Source organism: Nesoenas mayeri (assembly GCF_963082525.1).
Source record: "Nesoenas mayeri genome assembly, chromosome: 12".
In the NCBI taxonomy this organism is placed as follows: Eukaryota; Metazoa; Chordata; class Aves; order Columbiformes; family Columbidae; genus Nesoenas; species Nesoenas mayeri.
Genome location: NC_137547.1, coordinates 11,998,338 through 12,016,535, shown reverse-complemented (window position 1 = coordinate 12,016,535; position 18,198 = coordinate 11,998,338).

The following is an 18,198-nucleotide window of genomic DNA, read 5'->3' as shown; positions in this document are numbered from 1 at the left end:
CCACAGGGAGTCACAATTGTCTGCACACTTCTGCCCCAGCCTGGGAGAAGTGTCCCACCAGCTTTTCCTGGCTGGAATGTGCCGGGAGAGGTGACGCAGCTGGCAAAGGTCGGACTTGCTGTGGAGGTGTCGGGGATGTATAAGCCCCGGCTTTGCTGAGCCGGGCTCTTCCCAGGGCCGGTGCCTCCTTGGTAAGAGGTGGCATCTGTGTCCTTGGCAGAGCCCAGGCCTCAGAGCAGGATTTGAGCAGGCTGAGTTTTCCAGGTGAAGAAGAGAAATGAGGTGATGTGGGAAGGACGAGAAGCTTTGCAGAGCAGGTAACTGGCTCCTGGCCTCCAGAATCTCAAACTGAGCAGCAAGCCCCGCTTCTCACTAAGCTCCGTGTTGCTAAGTCAGCCCTTTGGCACAATGATCACTGGAAACAGGAAAATTAAGAATAAATTACTGTTTGGAGTACAACCCTTTATTTTTTGTCTGGAAGCTGCTGTGAAGTCGAAGTCAAGAATTAATGCAGAGTTCCCATGGTCCTGGGAAAGGTGCAAGTCATTGACATGAATGTTGTTGCCGCTCAACAGATTTTGCTGCTCCAGGTGACGCCAACAGCAGCAGGATCAGACCTATTATTTTTGCTTTTTCTCCAGTGTGTTTGGACACGCACAGGCCAAGCTCTGTCACGTGTGGCCTCTGAGGAACCGTGAACCCAACACCGTGGGCTGGGCTGAAGGACTTGGCTAATGGAGAGTTTACGGTAAGAGCAAAATGTATTTTTAACCACCAGGATATGCTTATCGTCAGGAAAGGGCAAGCAGCACTCCTATCTCTCCAGGGAAGGGGAAGTGTTGAGCGTGACTTTAGTTTTGTCCAACTCATTTCCAAAGTCTGAAAGGTTTCTTTTCTTGCTGAGGCATGTTGTTCGATTAAAATAGGGAGTTAAATAGACATCAATCCCAGGTCACAGGTGAAAAATATTAAATACCAGGCATGGAGTGTTTTTCCATTGCATGTGATGGACGTTCAGGAAAGACCTTTGGAAAAAGTGCTTTGAAACAAGTCTGTTTGGCTTTTTTAGATATATTACGAGCCTGTCCAGAAGCTTTTGATTTTTTCAGGGCAACTTTGATGTTTCCTGTCTCGAAGAGAAAAGCAGATTCCCTTCACAGTTCTCTACCCTGCTGCTTCTGGAACAAGCAGCACATGAGGTGCCCGCGATCTTGGGCTGCCTTTTGGCTTGGGTGCTTTGCTCATAGAGGGGCTGGATACATCCCCTCGCTTGTCGTGGTCCCTGTTTGATCTCTGCCAGCCCAGAGAGCGGCTGCTGGGCTCTTCTGGGCTCTCTCCCTGCCTGTGCCCATGGCCTGGGACACAAGCACAGTGATCACCTCCCCGGCAGCAGGGCCCTGACATTTTGCGTGGCCTGTGCTCCTCTCCCATCCCCTAATCCTGCCCCTGGACTAGAAAAGCCTTTCAATGAGACACGTTACGATTTGCTTGCAGGACAGGGTTTTGCTGATCCCGTAAATACTCGCTTGCCTGTTTTAGTCAGCGGTAGGAGTCACAAAGAACAGAAACGCTTTGAAATGCGAAAAGCTGCCTGACAGAAGAGACAGGCTGAGGGTGTTCCCACAGTGCCTCGTACCCTTCCCATATGGAGCAGCACTGCTGCCCACCTCCCCAAAACCAGCCTCCTCATCCTCCCACCAGCATCCCCAGACCTGCCCCCTCTCCGGGCTCCCCCTGCCCTTCCCCAGTGGCCCATTCTCTAAGGATGGTTGTGTCCTTAATACTCCTCCTCGTGCTCTTTTTTGCAGTTTCGGGTTTAAAAGCCGTAGCCCACACGCTGAAATTGCAGCGTGGCACTGGCTGCAGCCTGTGTGCGATGGGACGGCTGGGCAGCGGGTCAGGCCTGACATCAGTGCCCGCTTACAGCTCAGCTCGGTTTTTCTTTCATCACTGCATGCGGTGACCTCGCAGGGATGGGGAAGGGAGCGGCTGAGTGGGATTGTCCCAGATTTGTGCTCCCTGATATGCTGGTGTCTGCGTGAGTCACGGGCGCTGGGGAGAGGGAGGCACCCGGGACTGCTGGCTCTGAGATCCCATCTCTCCTTGGGAAGGGCTTATCTGTGCCATCGGCTGCCCGGGGAGCCGACGGCAATGCTCTCCTCTCGGAAGGGCCTGGACATCAGGTGAGGTGATTCTTTGCTTCTTGCTATCTGCGCTTCAGCAAGTTTCGCCGATTTGCAATTAAATCTCCTTTCATGTTGATTTTAATTGCCCTCTCAGTTCCCCATGCTACATAATAATGCTGAAGAATCCATTTTTGGCGCTTCGGTTCATCTCTTCCTTGTCTCAGCTGCATCTGTGCTGTTCTCCTTGCTGTCGTAGTGTGAAATATTCAGGGAGAAATGTGAGATTCCCTCATCTGAAAGTCACAAACCACATCTTAGAGCTTGCATGAGGCACAGGAACATTCCTGGCTCTACCTGCTTTGAAGAGCAAAGGAAAACTGCAAGCACCACATTGTCTGGTCTTGGCAGATGCTTTGGAGACCAGCCCGTCTTCATGGGAATTAGGTTGTTACTATTAGTTTATTTTTTTAAGGACCTGAGCAAATCCTCAGTCATTTTTCCGTTTTCATAAAGCAGTTTGTGAATCACACACACATAAAAATGAAGGAGTTAGCAAATGCTGGCTCCCTTTGATGTACAGTGATCTAGTCTCCTCATTTTTATAACCGCTCCTTGGAATCTTCCATCATATTCCGAATATTTCAGTGAAAGCTGGAAAATATCCCCCCCTCCATTACCTTGTAGTTGTTTAAAGAGAACAAGAAGGTTGTGCAAGCTAAAATGAAAACAAAACTGATTTGCAGCCGAATGATTGTGTAACCCACGTTAAGAAATGAGACGAGGAAAGGGCTGAGGAAGAACATTCTGAAACAAACCCTTCAGGTGTGGGGCAGTGGCTGAGGTGAAACAGTCCCTGCTCAGAGAAATGTGCTGGGCTCACTACTTGGTACAGGAATAACCTTATGCCGTCATAATATGTTCCTAAGTTGGAAGAGCAGCTTTAAGCACAGACACATTCAATTTGTCTCCATTCAGAGATGTAGTGTCAGCATCAGAACCAAGGGCACCACTAATCAGTTCAGTGTTCACAGTGTTTCCCAACTTTGCTCTCCATGCTCAACAGCATTTTATATCCTCCGGATATTAGTCTGGTGATTGATGTAACCCAAAATCTAGCAGTTTCCTGCTACCTCTTATTAACTGCCCACTCCAGCTTTCTGGGCTCTTTCCTTTTTTTTCCTTAACCTAACCTGTTCCTTGGAGCTGATGTAATTAAAATGGCACCACCTTCAAAACACGCATTGAGATGACAGATGCTCCTTGGATTTGCTCTTCTTTGTACCAATGCATTGTTATAAAGGTCCTAAAGATGAACCTTTTCTTGCCTAAATAGATGCAGAGAATAATTCAGTGGTAGCGCAGCTGTTGCCTACTTTATTCTTGAGTTTGAAGAGGAAGCTATAATGTTATTCCAAATGTTTTCCTATCTATAGAAGTGAATTTGAACTAGAAGTTCCCTGTTTCCACTTGGCAGTGTGGTGAGAGAACATCTTTCCTACAGGATTTCTCTGGGGTGTTCACTTCTGTGGAAGTGCCTCGGTTTAGTAAAAAGAGAAATCTCCTTTCCTTCCTTATGGTTGCATGTAACCATTTGGAAAAGGCACTTATCTAGATCAGGGTAACATAGTTTAATAGAGGAAAAGCTATCATCACAGCCACACGCCCCTTATACCCCTGTGCCGGTTTCAGAGAAATCTGAAAGGCAGGCAGGAACCTTCCATAATGTTTCTTGGGCTGAATCAATACCCAGTTTCCAACATGCGATGTCGGCGTCGCTCTTGTGGTTGACCCTGAGTTACAAGTGGCAGTAAGACTGCAAAGTAAGGCCAAAATCTATCAGATATTCAGAGATATGCTTAGGTTTTGTATTTGCCAGATCTTTGGTCTGTCCTTGCCAGGCCCCTATGAACACAGCAGACTGCTGGGCAGAGAAGCGTTGCTTGGACCCAGAATGACACATGGTCAAAAGCAGAACAGATTGGGAAATCTGAAAATTTGGAGGACCGAGGGAATGCGTTCTCAGCAGAGCTTCTCACAGATTCTTCCACCACTGTACCAGTTTATTAGAGTCCTGAAAATAAAAACTAGTTCCTGCCAGCCCGGGTGACTCCTATCACAGCTATGACTGGTTTATTCCATTTGCAAGTCAAAGCAAGTTTCTCCTCTCTCTTGAAGGTACGTAATTATCAAGATCATCCTTATTGCTACACCCGCTACCATTGCCTATAATCTTTTGGTATTTGCACTTTCCTGGCACAGTCCTGATTTGCAAAACAAAGTTTGCATGTGTGATAAGTTTAGCGCAAGAGACTCTTCTCATTAGTGCTGGATGCCATGAATCAGAATGATTAAGTGATTTGTCTAAAGCATAGAGCAGATTTAGTGTTTCTGCACTGCAGCCCTAGTAAATCACGAATGTCACCCAATCCGCAAATATTACCTAAAAATATTAAATCCTAATCTCATAAATGTGATCTATTTATACTGTAGGCCTCAAACCTTAACCATTTACTTTTCCCCATAAACAAAAAGCTCCTAGAAACTTGAAATGATGGTAGTTTAATTTTTCTCCATGCCAAAAAAATGTTCCAAAGGTAGTTGTTCTGTTTGGAACCAGAAAAGCATGTAAAATTTTACCTGCTTCCCTCCATTAATTGTTGCTTTGGCCAACTGGAAGTAACCCACCTGTTGGTTATCAGTTAGAAACAACAATGCTGGTGAACTATTATGAGAAGCTCAGCAGAGTTGAAGAAAAATGGTCCAGCAAGGAGGATGGAGAATCGGTCTGTGGTGGCCTCAGTTCTGGTCCTTGCCCTTCTTGGCACCATCTGTGTGACTGGCAGGACACAGACATGCAGATCTTGGAAGGTGCCAGAAAGTCGTTCAAGATCATCCTCTGATCTCTTGACTTCAAAGTCAGCACATACCTTGGGGAAGATGCTCCTGGCTTGTTCCCTGCTTCTAGACTGGAGAAAACAGAACCGACTGGTCTGCAGTGCTAATTCAAGATGACCGAGAGACTCTCACCCCTCCTTGAGAGGGGCTGTTTGAGCACTTGCAGTAACTCCAGACATTATTTGGGGAGCAGGGCCACAATGATGGGGTGTAGACTAGGAGAAGGGAGGAAAGGCTGCTTATATACATACGATCACAGTTGGAAGGACTTTTTAAAGATTCTGGCACACAGAACAGCCTGCTGATAGCTGACTTCCTCAGTGAAATAAGCGTGATTTTTTGCAATACTCCTGCTCTGAAGCTCTCCCATAGTGGTAATGGCAGACGGGTGCCTCCTTTAGCCATAGGGGCCCAGCAAGATGCAAAGAGATCTCGCCTTCAATGCTTCAGTGCACAGCGATGCTGCTGGAAGGAGGAACTACGAACAAGATGAAACTGCTCCAGCATCTTCAGCCTTCCCTGCTCACTCTTTGCTTTTCCGGTCATCTTCATCCCCTTCTATTGCTCAGCAGAAACATTGTGCAATGTTCTGCAGGGAGACAAGGCTCGGGTGCGTACTCCTGTGCTTCCGATGGGGAGAGGAAGGCCAGAAGGCCAAGTCTCTTCCCTTAGAAATTTAAACAAGCCTCTTCAGTAGAATCAAATGTTTCAGCTTGCTTTCACAAGGCCATTTGGTGACAAGCGACACCGTAACCTCCTCTGAGACTTCTCACCCAAAGCATTATGCAAATTGTATGTAAACTTACCCTCACCATGTGAGATAAGCCTGAATGCCATTTTTTTGATGGGTGTCCTGGGGCTGAGTGCCATGTCCTACCAGGGGTCCCCGGAGACACGCATCAAACCTGGAGTGTGCCCAAGGGGTACAGTATTTAGAAGTGCTGGTGGCTCCCTTAACTTCCTGGGCTCAGGCTTATACTCTGCAAGCCCTCCTGCTGCAGCATCCAGCCTTCCCACATGGCAGTGGGGTTGTTCTACCACATCAGCATCATTGTGGCTCTGTCCAGAAAGGAGCTGCCCTCAGCCAGGCCACAGGGAGACCCACAGCAGCCGCTCAGTGGGAAGAACTCCACATGTGGCCGCTGTCACAGGTGGAGATGGCCTTGTTCCCAAAACAGGGGACAGAGAGCTGCCTGAGTGGACAGAGTGGGATAGCCCCAGGTCCTTTCTCTCTGGCGTTGGCAGGTGGTGCTGGCTGAGCCCCAACCTGGATGCCAGAGCCGCCACAACCAGGGTCAAAGGTTCCTGGGGACGCCACAGTGTTGCAAACACACATGGCCTTGGTCGTGTACTATGGACTGAGTGCACCCGGCTCCCGCTGCCTGCACACGGTGCCAAATCCCACTTCCTCTGGTGTTCTTTCAGTATTAGCACACCACGTCATGTGTCTGATGGGTGCAGGGACAGGGAAGTCTGATCTGAGCCTTTTGCTTTGTGTGTGTCTGGCTGGGGTCTGCTCTTTCTGTCACTCCTGCTGGGCCCTATTCTAGTCTTGTCTTCCTTTCTTTAATTTTTTTTTTCTCCCTTAGAAGGGCTCAGCAAAGTTGTTCCTACAAATCCCCATCAGTGAGCACTCCCTGGAACAGTCCCCCTCTTTGCTTCCCCCAAGCTCATCACTGTTTGTGTTTCCATGCTGGAAAATGACACTGCAGTGTCACCCAGAACAGTGACTTTTGGAAACAGAGAGTGGTTGGTTGTGATTTATAGCCTGAGCCCTAAATAATAGGACCCAAATCTACACTTCTTTTGTGCCAGGTCACAGCCTGGTGGCTGACACTGGGAGTTCTGTGCGGGCTACTTTTGTCTTACTTTTTCATCCCAAATTTGGTATGGCTTTCACGCCACTTTGTGTAATCACGCCAGCAAAGAAAGGCTGGAGGGCTCGAAGAGCCAAGGCAGGTTTGCTTCTCCAGGTCCTGTTGTGGACGCAGTAAATTCTGCAAGGGGTGAGGGAACAGGCAACATCTCCAGTCACAGCTCAAGCCAAGGCCGTGGGCAGGGGTAGGAGCGGATGTGGCAGCTCCTGCTGCTGGAGACTGCCAAGAAAGCCTCATGCTGAATCATGGACAATCCTCAGTCCTCACCCAGGACTCTGAGAACAACTGGACTGTTTACACCACCTTTGTTTGGAGTGGATTTACATACCGTGCATTCAAACTGAGTTTACTTTGTACCAACCTCCCTGTGCAGGCAATCCCTAAGTAACCATCTTGCCCAAAGTGACTTGCCCACTTGAATTTGGGTAAGTACCTGCTTTCCCAGCTGGTTCATTGTTCTGCTGCTAAATATTGCTCTGTTATCCTAGCCATGCCAAGCCTGATTTTATCTGTGGATTCTGCAAGACAAGCTGTGGAATGCAAATTATTCCAGTGTATTTGCAGGTCTGTGCTTAGGAGGAGATCCCTGGAGCTTGATCCTTCTGTTTCCCAATGACTCATTATTGTTATGCAGGTTGTGTTGCCCCACCACTTTGAGATATGAAGTGCTGGGGTTTTACAGGTCAATTTTCTTTTGTAAAAGAACAGAGGGTCACAAAATCTGTGTGTGTGTCTAGCAGGAAACCAGCATTCCAGTGGTGATGGCATGCTACTTGTATGCAAACCTTTCTTCCAAAATCTCACCCGAAATCTATCTCTAGACAAAGGTGGTGTCCCCCCAGGTGCTTTACAGAGCTCAAGTGCTTGGAGAAGGAACTCTGACTGCAGACAGCACTGTTAGCAAAGTCCCATGTAAAGCAGGCTGCTTTCTGCAAGCTTTTTTATCTCAGCTGAGCAGTATAATCCTTTGCTTTCACTTCATCACCCCAACAACTGAGAAGAGGTGGGAGAATCATTTGATAATTACATGTTCATTTGATAGAGTGCACGTAAATGACTGCAAGTGCTTGCAAATTTTAGTAACTCTAGTTACATTCCAGTCGCTCTGGTTAGATGTCCTTTCTGCTCTGCTGCTGAACAAAGGACGCAATTTTAACAGTTGCCTCGGCGAGACAGATTTTGTGGCTTCCTTACAAGGAACAAGGCAAGAATAGGTTAAAAAAAACCCTTCCCCCACGTGGTTGCACCCTCCCGAACAGGCAGCGATCTCTGCAGTCGGGCTGGGTGGATTAGCTGCCGTGCCAGGAAAGAATGATGATCCTCATGGGAGGGATGACCCACAAGGGAGCTGTGAAGAGCACAGGGAGCACTTGGCGAGAGGCGGCACATCTGACTTGTGAGCGAATTAAAGCGTGTTTGATCACAGGATGGATCCAGGGCATCCCCACAAAGCTCAGCCCTGCCCGTGCAATCTTATGGATTAGATGTCTGGATCCAGGGATCTGGTTGCCGATGGCTGCCTCATCCTTGCTTTGAGTTTGCTCCTCGCTAATACACATTGCCACACTGACATCTAGGCCAATTTTATTGTAGGGTTGGGTTTTTGCAAGGAAACTCACCTCCAAGTTTCCTCTGTTTGCCCATTCTCCACCCAACCTGCCCTCTCTGAAGGTGCTGCAGTGGGGAACGATGTCCACACTTGGCCATGGTATGGTACAGAAGGACCTGTGGGGTGCCACCGAGGTGCTGATCCAGCGGGACAAGGGACATGGGTCTTGTGTTTGACACTAACAGTCCTTTGTGTAGTGTGAGGGGCTTTTGGAGTGTTCTGGAGATAGAAACCAGGCGGTTCAGGTGATTACAGGAGAATGCAGGACAGGGTTTGACTTCAGGTACCTTTCCTTGCATTCACAACTAGTTTTAAAAATGCTGGCAATAAACTGCAAAATGTTGCTCACTTTAGCAAACGCAGGGCCCATCCTGAATACACACACTTCTACTTTCTCTGGATTTGTGCTCTGTTTGACAGTGGTTTCTGAGTGACTTCCAGCAAGGCAAGAGTCAACCTGACTAGTATTTGTCACTTCCTATGAGCTAAATATAATTTGGATTTTATTTACCTCATAGTATTTCTTTAACAAGCTCTCTCATCTGAGTTCTTCCTGGAAAAAAGAATTCCCCGCATTGCTCTCCTTATGCAAAATAAAATGTTTCTGTCTTCTTGCCACATTTAGATCTATATATATCCCTGGTACACAGAGGAGATATCAGCTTGGGAATTGGCATGCTGAGGGTAAATAAATGAATTTACAGTAAAGCCTGGTTATTGTTTTTAAAGACCTATTGAAAGGAGAATACTGTTCTTAATTTTCTCTTGTAATCTCATTTCAAGATGTTTAGCTCGTAAAGGTCTGTCAGAACACGGGGCCTGGACTTTTATCTTCACTCTCCAGTTGAAAACCTGGAGGATGCTCTGTTTTTTCACTCCTGGCCGTGGTCACGAGGAGAAACCGTAGCCAATATGGGACAGGATCCTGTGGGCCACCTCCGTACCGATTCCTTGTCCAGAAGCGAAAAGAGCTGCTAATCCTGCCTTGTTTGCTCTGCAACACCACACCCCTGCTTATTGCCCACAGTCTAAATTACAGAGGCCGCCAAACTTGCTTCCTGCTCAAAACAATAGCCCTGGCTGACACATCACCTCAAATGGCACGAAGCAAAGTGCCGGGGGACGGCCGGGTGGGTTTTGGGGGGAGATGGGCCCCATGGCTGGGGCACTGGTGATCCCTGCAGAGGGGTCACCGCCGGCACACCAGACAGGCAGTGGTTGGGGAAAAATGTAGGGGCTGCTGACAGCGGGCTGTGGAAAGCAATGGCTTTATGGACGATGTAAATTAGGGGAAATATATCTGGGAACATGGGGAAAACTTCCTGAAAAGAACAAGCGCTAACAGGATCATCAAAGGCTTATGAATTTAGTGGGAATTTCTATAGGGAAGCTAGTTTGTAAGTGTCCGACTGTCTCAAAATCCGAGTCACACTTTTCTCTGTAAGCAGGAAGATACTATTTTATTGCAGAAAATATTTTTCACTAGGTCATTTCAATTTGAAGGATCATACGTGGGGATTCCTCAGTTTGTTTTATATTTTCTAGGAAATCCATGCAGCAATCAGCACCGATGTTATTCGTGTCTAATAGCACTATCAGGAAGAGCTGTGCTGTGTAGGAGTCCCTCTGCAAACAGAGGATATATAGAAAACGTCCCAGGTATTTCTCAGGAACATTCCTGGATCACAGCCAAAATGTCAGGGAGGACGTAGGTAACATACCCAGCACTTCCCTGTACAAACATCTTTGTTTTCACAGTGTCTGGCTTAACAAAGGCCAATACAAGCTTGGTGTGAGCAGATTTGCTGTCCTTTGAACACCTGGTGACCAATGCCAAAAATTCGGACTCTGGTATGTTAAGACACGTCCAGTGACTGTATGTGTGGTCTTAGGAATTCCAAAATAGGAATTACCTTTCTCACGTTAGCAATGCAGAATGTCACTGTCTTGCACACAGGGCCACTGTTTCTTCCCCGGGTTTGCCCGGGTGAGGTGCCACCAGGTTCAGTTGTTTACGCTGCAGCTGGAATAGGGCAGCGAAGGGGCGGTGAGTCAGGCCACGATTGTTCAAGTGCAGGAAAACAAACTGTGTGTGCAAAGCGATCTGGGCACTGGAGCTGGAAAAATCTGTCCGAACCCTTTTGCTGTTGGTTTGAGGAGACTTGTGTTATGAAAGTGTTCCTGGGCCATTATTAAGGCTTATTTTTCAAGGGATGCTGGCATGTTGGAAAATTTTGCATGTATGGGGTTTTTTTTTCAGTATTCTGACTCAGAATAATACCTTTTCCTCTGAGCTGGAGTCACAGCTGCAAACAGGTTATGGGTTCAAAATAAATCCAGTATCCCAGAGATCTACCTCACTGATAGGGGTTAGAAACAGTTTTCCATGTCTTTACCTACAGTTTCTCTGCTTACAGTTTCCAGAGGAATCCTGGGCATACCTTGGGAAGGTTCTGTCTCCCTGTTTTTAATCCTGGCTTTGGCATCAGATGACATCTATCTCCATCGCTTTGTCAGCCTTTAGATAATTTACTGTTTCCATCTCTCTTCCAGCATGATCTATATGATCCTCCCCTGAGACATTTTAATGTCTGGAATGAACTCCCCCATCTTCTCCGGTGAACACTGAGGCAGATGATTAACTGTAGCCAAATCTACCCCCTTTTCTCTGTAAATTATCCCTCACTGTCTCCTCCTCCCTTTCCTTGGTTTTAACTAACAACCTCATGAAATGCCTGACTCCTCGGTTTTTCTAGGGAATAATTTTAAACAAAACCACATTCAGACACACAGACATACACACACAAAACGCGAACAATGAACGCTCACAGACAACCAACAGCACGCTCACAGAGGCATGCTCATGTACAGATACAGTGACGTAAATCAACACCCAGAAGCATTTAGTAAATTACCCAGATATATACACAGAGGAGCAGGCAGATAGGTTAAGGCTGCATTTTTACTGGTGGATAAATGAAAACATGACTTTAATGCCCACAGGAGAGTATTTTGGAAAAGCTGTGGCAGTAGCAATACCAGATATTAAAGGTGATAATATCTTTTTATTCACTCTTTCGGACTAATTGGCTTATCGTTGGAAATGGCAACTGCTGCACAGCAAGTGTGACCCCCATGCACTTTCATAATGGAAATCAGTGTGCAAACAGCATTGCAGTCTTTCCCGAAATCATCCCCTGTTCCCAGGCAGGAATGATTCCTGGAACTCGCACCCCTAAACTCCCTCTTTTGGTTGCTCTGGGCAGCCCCATCTTGCTTTTTTCTTTCTGAAAGAAAACTGAATTCACTGCATACAATCATGGGAAGAATTAGTCCCAGAACCCAGCTACACAGCTGTATCAAATGGACGTTTTCTTGAATGCCCATTGTCCTCAGAGTACAGGGCATAAGGAAATACTGTAGTTGATTAATTGCTGGTACTTGGTTACCCCCACATTCAAGGAGGCATTTTACCCACAGATATGAGTTAACTGAAACTGCTGCATGAAGTAAATGGGCATTGAATGTCTTTCCTGGCCCACATACAGGTTTTTCTCATTGAGAACCACTGTTAAGCTGACTGTAATCTCCTTAGATGTCCTTGAGCCATGGCATTCACCTGGACCTTCAATATACCTATAGTAAGTTAGAAGTTATATGGTACGAGGCATCTAAACATATTAAACCAGCCCCATGATCCTTACTTAAGCATTTCTACTCAGTGCACCAGTCCTGCTAACTTCACTCAACATTGTCTTTATTTCTCTGCTAAAATTTGGATAGCGTTTAGCACTATAATAATCTCCTTTGCTCTTGACTGCAGGACAAACACGGGGCCAAACCCCAGCTGTCTGTACTCACAGACAAGACCCAGCACACACAGAATGCCTTTATTCTGCTGCTGTTGCTAAGGATAACCCAGCCCACCTCATGTCCACCAGCTCCTCCCAGCACCTGTGTGGATGTGGTAAACAAATGTAAATGGATATCTGCGTTGGTGCGGTTTGCTGATGGAGTTAACCAATTCACAAGTTGTTTGTCACTAACAGCTGTATCATCCCTAATACTCTCAAGGTCTTACTAAAGGCTTCAAGAGCTGGTGCTAGATAGGTGGCTCTTTCTGACAATGTCTTGTTATGCATTTGTACTTTAAAGCCATAGCATCAAAGAAAAGCTCAATCAAGCTGTACTCTTTTAGTTCTTTTTTATATCATAGTAAAATAGCCTTATATGCTGAAAGCCAAAGAAAGTGCCTCCATTTTTCGAGATTGTGATAGCTCAGAAACTTTGATTCCTGTGGTCAGCCGCAGCCTTGGGCACTATCAAAGCTGTATGCATGGGTTTTTTCTTTTCCTTTTTATTTTGTTTCCCCTGGTTATGATGTGTGATGCATTTCTTCTAAGTATATGGTACAGGCTGTCCATGTGGATGAAATCTACCATCACTGGCCATCTGTTCAGAGAATTCTCTTGGATTTGTCATCATCTTGCTCTCTTGCATGGGGACTATCCTAAACAAGCCACTACCATTCTCCTATTTTTTGTTTCCCCTTGGATTGTACAGTCTCCAAGGATATTATACTTTCAAGAAATCAGCCATGCTCAGCTGATGGACAAGTAAAAATTACAAGGTGTATAATTACCAAAGCATACCCAAGGAGATGATTTCTTTAGTTGTGTCTGGGAACCTATAAATCATGAAAGATAACTACCTTAAATTGATGTTTCTCTGTCTTTTTTATTTGTTCGCTTAGACTTCCTGGGCATAACAAAGCCACCACCACAGGATGATATGCGCTGTCATTGGAGGGGAGTTTCTACTTTGTTTTATAACCGTGCTCATATTAAGGTAATGTTAGGAAAGAACTGAGGATAAGTGGGAGAGTTTCAGCTGCCTTTTGTGTAACATTGTTTTGAAACAATTGTAACACAGGAATTTAATAATAAAAACAATAATTAAGGATGTTGTTTTATCTTCTCTTTCTTCCCCTATGAGACCTCTTTACCAGAGAATCTGTGGCTACTTATCCTGCTAATACTTGAAGTTCTTTTCCATTCTGTTTTTTTTTTTATCCCCCTGATCTTTGAAAAATAATCCAAGTCTTTCAGCATTTAATCCACTTCTAATTTCACTTCCCCAGTGTGCCGGTTCAGTGGGTGAAGTTATACTTCCCTAATCTGTGGACTACCTTTTTCTTTCTTAGTTGTTCTTCCTCTGTTTTGGGGAAACTTTGCCTTGCTGTGACTTTACAGCTCTGCATCATGTCCTGTTTCCCTTTGACTTTTGATGCCTATTTGTGTTATGGTGATGTTTTATATGTGTGAAGAGCTAACAGAGCATTTTGGATTGATGAGCACTCACAGCTCAGAATGACTGGTAGGATGTGACCTATTGATGAAATAGGAAATATTAGCTGGGGCTGGGAACAGTAAATGCAGACAGTTTAACAGAAGCTGTGACTTTTCACTATGTCCTGCCAACTGACAGTGTTTTACATGCATCTTGAAAGCAGTAAGCACTAAAGGAAAAAGAGATGGCGGCCTGATGATTTTTGTTTGGAGCTCTTCTGTTTCCAGGCCTTTTTCCATTCCTGGGTGTGTGGGTGGCCGTGACGAAGGTGGAGGCTCATAGGGAAGAAGTTTACCACTTAGGGCTGTTGTCCCTTGGAAGGGGAAGGACAACTGACACCTTAACTACAGTGTCTGATCGGGTGCAGCAAAGCAGAAAAGACATTTCAGGCTCTTCCCTCGCTTCTTTTTATCTTCTGCCTGTTTCCTTCCTGTCTACTCTTTTGTTTATTTTAGTTGTCTCTTTGTTTCTGTTTGTCCAATTTAGACCTAGACCTGAGATTATAGACCTGAGACTTCCTCTTTCTACTTAAAAAATTTCCTTCACCACAGCAAGTCTGTTCATGCTGCTTCTGTTCAGATATATCTTTCTTACTTTGTCTAGTGCTCCATCCTGCTCCTATCAGATCAGGTAAGAGCTGGACTGGAGTGCTGTTCAGATCAGCAGATGGCAGACTCCTTCTAGCAATTGATGCCACCAGCTTCATCCTACATCCCCCTATATCAGAACATCTGATGATGACAGGCAGAAAAAAAAAGTGCAATTTCTGCATCATGCACTCAGAAGTGTGCATTATGTCAGTGAGGAATCAAAGATATATTTGTCACCGGAGTCTGCGTGGCATGCAGTTAGCCCCGTAGTGTAATGTGCATCAGCTGGGAAAACAAGACCAACGAGACTGAGTAAACCGGAGAGCAGGAGGAATCTGAATGTCAGAGATGCCAGAGAATTACAAGTTCACGTCAGAGCCTGATTCTTCTCTTACTACTCCACCTATGAGGTGTCCTCCAAAACTGATGTTATGCTTGGGAGAAGTGGGTGGTGAGAAATTCGGGAATGAAGAAAGAGGTGCTTACAAATGCAATCTTAATTTTATGTGTCTGTGATCAGTGGTGCCCTAATCAAGCCCTTCCTCCCCTTAGGGGCAACTACAGAACTGCTCCTTGGAGGGTGGGTTTCTTTAATCTTTATCTAGTTAGGTTTTAAATGCCCATCACTTCTTTTGGGAAACAATGCTTTGTGACTTGCTGAATTCTCTTAACACTATCATGCTGATTAATTTAAACAAACTTCAAATGCAGGACTTCCAGCATTACTGATACAGCATCTCTTTTATGTTTTATGTGTTTGCTTGAATGTGTTGTATCCCCAGTTTCACTAAAGAATGGTTTAAAAGTATTTTTTAACAATGCAGCATTGTTATGAAAATGAGCTGACTAGTGAGTCTGATAGCAGGAATTTGCTCTGAGTCAACAATGGCAATTTGCAAGCATTGACTAATGAATTCCATAATCCACACAGCACCTCTGCGAATAAGGGAAGAAAGCTCCATTATCTTTAATATGCATTGAGGATTTGAAGATGAGAGGGACAGCTGCTGTGTAAGAGTCTAAATGGATATTGAATACAAGCTGGGAATTCCTGATGCGTGGAAAAACTGTGTCCGTCCCACATCTCTGTACGGGCAACTCTCAGGGACATGTTGAGCAGACAAGAGCAGCGGGTATTTTTACAGAAAGCGTGAATGCGGTAGGCCCTTACAGCCTCCGACAGGAAATTTCAGTGCGACAATAAAAGGAGATTTCTTTTCTTTCCTCTTTGACTGAAGAAAGAGTTTGCCAAAACAACTGCTAATACTGTAGTTCTGTAAAATGAATTAGGAATAATTCAAAGGTGGAATAACGGCTTATTTTATTCCTTTTTCTGGTTTTCTCTTTGAAAGCGTACTACAAATCCAGCCAAGCCCCTTCAGGGAGGGTGCTCTCGCCCTGGGAAAGCTTATCCCCTGTCAAGGCATCTCAAAGTTTCTATCTGTCCCTTTCCACAGCTGCTCCTTCACTCTCCTCGCACACATTGTCCCCTAATGCCACTGCATGGGTTTACTCTCAAACAAGGCTCTTTTAGGCAATATTTTTTTTCCTGCGTGGGTTTTGGCATCTCAAGTGTTTTCTCATGGGTTTTCCAAGCCCCCCACTGCTATGCAACCTGTGTTATTGGCACTGAGCACTACTCACAAATCCCCATCTTTTTTTTGTCAGAATATCACATTGTTTTTGTTTCAACACATGGTTATCAGTGGGTGTTACTGAGCTTAAGAAGGTATGTCAGGCCGGTGCTTCTGTTTTGGCAGCCAGGAGTGACCTCTGCAGAACACCTGGTTGACGTGAGTGCAGACAGGCAAGAGACCAAAGGCTGGAAATGCACAAAAAGTGGGGTTTTTTTAAGACTGGAATTGCAGCTGGAATTTCCAGATGATTGTGCTCTTGGGCCTTTCTGGTTTCACAGGCATATGAGCAGATGAATATTCTGAACAATACAGACAACAACAGATTTGGTAGTTTTGAGGAGGGGAAAAAAAGTCTAAAACTATTCTTCTGTCACTTACCTGGAAGTCTGTCTTAAACTGCATGGTGGGGATGTCCCAGTTTTCCAGGCTACAGTGATTTTCCTCAAGTGATGCTTTGGTTTACAACACCAACTATGAACTGGCGGTGAATAGTAAGAGCAAGTAACAAAGAAGTGCAAATGAAAGGGCAGCTCAGGAGCAGCGCACAGGGCTGGCGGGTGGATCTGGACTGTCCTCCTGCCACTGGCCTCTCTCCTGGAGGACACATCTTCACCTCTGCCCGCTTCCCTGCCAGCCCCACTCTCCTTTTGGACCAATTGCACTGATATCTCCACAGAATGGGACAAGTCTCTTTCTGACTCTCCCCCTTCAAATCTGACCTGTTACCTACAGGCCATGATTATTATGAAAAAGCTTCTACTTGGTAGTAATATCAACAATACTAAATAAACTACTCAATTTTGATTTCCAAAGCCTGCCTTTCTGTTCTAGCACAGAAGTATTTCATAGAAAGTCTCACAAATTCTTGAATTATTCAAAACTGACAGCATGCCCTTAAGCACCTTGTTAGTAGCTAGAGGTACATTTTCACTGATGTCCTATTTATTATGAATTATTTGCTCAGTGTTTATTATTTGAATGATTATGTCCTGCTTTCACAATAAACTTCTGGTTGGATTTGCTCATAAAGACTAGATTCTGGGGAGAAAAACAAACCATACAGCAACCCTCAAATGCCACCTTGGAATTTTTCCAAGCATGTATATACCTGAGATGTCTATTGGGCTGTGTGGAGCCAGAAGAGGAAGACTGGAAAAACACGAAGCTGGGAATGCCATTCATCCAACTTCTGCTCGGTATAATTCAGAAGGGACACAAGAAGGGGTGTTAATGTGTCCAGCCCTGGATCACACACCAGCCATTTACTGCAGGTTGGATAGCTACCGTGCGTTTCAGCAAGCTATGCGTTTCAATTTCACTTGTCTAGACAGGGTTTTCGGTTGCCGCGTTCTGCCAGGCAATGTGAGATTTCATACCTTGATCTTATCGTTCTGTGCTGAGTTTACCTCGGAGAGAACACCTGCAGGCTGCGAGCCGGGGATCCAGCAGGAGCTGCAAGCACAGAGCACTGCGGAGGATTCGGACCTTTGTCCCTGATGAGGGTTGCTAGCAGCGGCGCTGCCTGACGCGCTGTGCTTTTGCAATATCTCAGTGGATTTCAGCATTTTGGAACGGTGGATTCCCAGTGGAGGCTTGGATCCTTTCAGGTAACGTGTGTGTTAACCGCTATATACCAGCCTCGCTTTTTTTGCTGCTTTCTGTGGAACACAAGTGGAAAATATCTGCTGTAATTTGCCAGGAAATTCACTTAAGAACACCACAATCTTTACATGCCATCCTCCCACTGGCGAGCAGCTCTCAGAGATGACAATTGTGGTAGATTTAAAGGAGTGGTTTGAGCAGGTGGATAGTTTGCACAAAGTTTCACCAAAATAATCACGCAGGTTGCAGTTCTTGCTGGTCGAAGCATTGGTGCAGGTGGATGTCTGCAAATAGTCCTACGATTGACACTATTATTTTTCGTACCACAGCAGCGCCGCAGGTCATACAAGAACAGGTCTCCCTTGGATCTGGCACCCCAGGAACTCCTAGAAATAGACAGTTCCTGAAGTAAAAAGCTTATGTCTAAACAAAGCTGTCTTTTAAAGATTTGGTTTGCAAGACTTTATTATTGTTATTTTTGTTGCAGATCCACGCATATTCACAGGTATGAGT